Source organism: Salmo salar, unplaced genomic scaffold, assembly GCF_965601325.2.
Source record: "Salmo salar unplaced genomic scaffold, fSalSal1 ptg000424l, whole genome shotgun sequence".
In the NCBI taxonomy this organism is placed as follows: Eukaryota; Metazoa; Chordata; class Actinopteri; order Salmoniformes; family Salmonidae; genus Salmo; species Salmo salar.
Window position 1 is genome coordinate 1,063,466 of NW_027675384.1, and position 3,782 is coordinate 1,067,247.

Consider the following 3,782-nt stretch of genomic DNA (forward strand, 5'->3'; position numbering starts at 1 on the left):
TAATACTAACATGTTATACTAGTATAGCAGGAGAGAGGCGGTAATACTTTATAGCAGTAATACTACTATAATACTAACATGTTATACTAGTATAGTAGGAGAGAGGCGGTAATACTTTATAGCAGTGATACTACTATAATACTAACATGTTATACTAGTATAGCAGGAGAGAGGCGGTAATACTTTATAGCAGTAATACTACTATAATACTAACATAAAATACTAGTTTACCAGAAGAGAGTTGGTAATACTTTATAGCAGTTATACTACTATAATACTAACATAAAATACTAGTTTAGCACAAGAGAGGTGGTAATACTTTATAGCAGTTATACTACTATAATACTAACATAATATACTGGTATAGCAGGAGAGAGGTGGCAATACTTTATAGCAGTAATACTACTATAATACTAACATAAAATACTAGTTTAGCAGAAGAGAGGTGGTAATACTTTATAGCAGTTATACTACTATAATACTAACATAATATACTTTTCTAGCAGAAGAGAGGTGGTAATACTTTATAGCAGTTATACTACTATAATACTAACATAATATACTTTTCTAGCAGAAGAGAGGTGGTAATACTTTATAGCAGTTATACTACTATAATACTAACATGTTATACTAGTATAGCAGTAATACTACTATAATACTAACATGATATACTGGTATAGCAGGAGAGAGGAGGAGAGAATCATCATAAAGATACGTATTAATATATGTATATTCTTGTTATATTATGTATATTCAGTTATATTACAATAATACAGAGGAGAGGTAGTTTAGCTGAGAAAAGATGGGAAAGATTAACACTGCATCTAATTCCTCTCTCTCTCGCTCTGTCTCTCATCCCCCTCTCTCTACAGATGGCGGACACCATTGACATCAACTTCCAGAGCGACTTGATGGTCATCTTTGAAGAGAACCTTTTCTGAGAGAGAGATTGAGAAAGGAGGAGAGGGAGAGAAAGAGATATGAACTCTACCTTATCCCACCATGGCTGGGATTTCACACACAACACCCTCCCTCCCTCTGATTAGAGACCCCAGACCAGGATGTGAGCTCCAGAGACTTGAAGGAGACTGAGGTGAGGTACAGTAATAAGGAGTAGCCCTCCCTCCCTCCCTCTGATTAGAGACCCCAGACCAGGATGTGAGCTCCAGAGACTTGAAGGAGACTGAGGTGAGGTACAGTAATAAGGAGATGCCCCTCCCTCCCTCTGATTAGAGACCCCAGACCAGGATGTGAGCTCCAGAGACTTGAAGGAGACTGAGGTGAGGTACAGTAATAAGGAGATGCCCTCCCTCCCTCTGATTAGAGACCCCAGACCAGGATGTGAGCTCCAGAGACTTGAAGGAGACTGAGGTGAGGTACAGTAATAAGGAGAAGCCCTCCCCCTCCCTCTGATTAGAGACCCCAGACCAGGATGTGAGCTCCAGAGACTTGAAGGAGACTGAGGTGAGGTACAGTAATAAGGAGATGCCTCCCTCCCTCCCTCTGATTAGAGACCCCAGACCAGGATGTGAGCTCCAGAGACTTGAAGGAGACTGAGGTGAGGTACAGTAATAAGGAGTAGCCCTCCCTCCCTCCCTCTGATTAGAGACCCCAGACCAGGATGTGAGCTCCAGAGACTTGAAGGAGACTGAGGTGAGGTACAGTAATAAGGAGTAGCCCTCCCTCCCTCCCTCTGATTAGAGACCCCAGACCAGGATGTGAGCTCCAGAGACTTGAAGGAGACTGAGGTGAGGTACAGTAATAAGGAGAAGCCCTCCCTCCCTCCCTCTGATTAGAGACCCCAGACCAGGATGTGAGCTCCAGAGACTTGAAGGAGACTGAGGTGAGGTACAGTAATAAGGAGATGCCCTCCCTCCTCCCTCTGATTAGAGACCCCAGACCAGGATGTGAGCTCCAGAGACTTGAAGGAGACTGAGGTGAGGTACAGTAATAAGGAGTAGCCCTCCCTCCCTCCCTCTGATTAGAGACCCCAGACCAGGATGTGAGCTCCAGAGACTTGAAGGAGACTGAGGTGAGGTACAGTAATAAGGAGTAGCCCTCCCTCCCTCCCTCTGATTAGAGACCCCAGACCAGGATGTGAGCTCCAGAGACTTGAAGGAGACTGAGGTGAGGTACAGTAATAAGGAGTATGCCCTCCCTCCCTCTGATTAGAGACCCCAGACCAGGATGTGAGCTCCAGAGACTTGAAGGAGACTGAGGTGAGGTACAGTAATAAGGAGTAGCCCTCCCTCCCTCCCTCTGATTAGAGACCCCAGACCAGGATGTGAGCTCCAGAGACTTGAAGGAGACTGAGGTGAGGTACAGTAATAAGGAGATGCCCTCCCTCCCTCCCTCTGATTAGAGACCCCAGACCAGGATGTGAGCTCCAGAGACTTGAAGGAGACTGAGGTGAGGTACAGTAATAAGGAGTAGCCCTCCCTCCCTCCCTCTGATTAGAGACCCCAGACCAGGATGTGAGCTCCAGAGACTTGAAGGAGACTGAGGTGAGGTACAGTAATAAGGAGATGCCCCTCACCTCCCTCTGATTAGAGACCCCAGACCAGGATGTGAGCTCCAGAGACTTGAAGGAGACTGAGGTGAGGTACAGTAATAAGGAGATGCCCTCCCTCCCTCCCTCTGATTAGAGACCCCAGACCAGGATGTGAGCTCCAGAGACTTGAAGGAGACTGAGGTGAGGTACAGTAATAAGGAGTAGCCCTCCCTCCCTCTGATTAGAGACCCCAGACCAGGATGTGAGCTCCAGAGACTTGAAGGAGACTGAGGTGAGGTACAGTAATAAGGAGTAGCCCTCCCTCCCTCCCTCTGATTAGAGACCCCAGACCAGGATGTGAGCTCCAGAGACTTGAAGGAGACTGAGGTGAGGTACAGTAATAAGGAGTAGCCCTCCCTCCCTCCCTCTGATTAGAGACCCCAGACCAGGATGTGAGCTCCAGAGACTTGAAGGAGACTGAGGTGAGGTACAGTAATAAGGAGTAGCCCTCCCTCCCTCCCTCTGATTAGAGACCCCAGACCAGGATGTGAGCTCCAGAGACTTGAAGGAGACTGAGGTGAGGTACAGTAATAAGGAGTAGCCCTCCCTCCCTCCCTCTGATTAGAGACCCCAGACCAGGATGTGAGCTCCAGAGACTTGAAGGAGACTGAGGTGAGGTACAGTAATAAGGAGTAGCCCTCCCTCCCTCCCTCTGATTAGAGACCCCAGACCAGGATGTGAGCTCCAGAGACTTGAAGGAGACTGAGGTGAGGTACAGTAATAAGGAGTAGCCCTCCCTCCCTCTGATTAGAGACCCCAGACCAGGATGTGAGCTCCAGAGACTTGAAGGAGACTGAGGTGAGGTACAGTAATAAGGAGTAGCCCTCCCTCCCTCCCTCTGATTAGAGACCCCAGACCAGGATGTGAGCTCCAGAGACTTGAAGGAGACTGAGGTGAGGTACAGTAATAAGGAGATGCCCTCCCTCCCTCCCTCTGATTAGAGACCCCAGACCAGGATGTGAGCTCCAGAGACTTGAAGGAGACTGAGGTGAGGTACAGTAATAAGGAGTAGCCCTCCCTCCCTCCCTCTGATTAGAGACCCCAGACCAGGATGTGAGCTCCAGAGACTTGAAGGAGACTGAGGTGAGGTACAGTAATAAGGAGTAGCCCTCCCTCCCTCCCTCTGATTAGAGACCCCAGACCAGGATGTGAGCTCCAGAGACTTGAAGGAGACTGAGGTGAGGTACAGTAATAAGGAGTAGCCCTCCCCTCCCTCTGATTAGAGACCCCA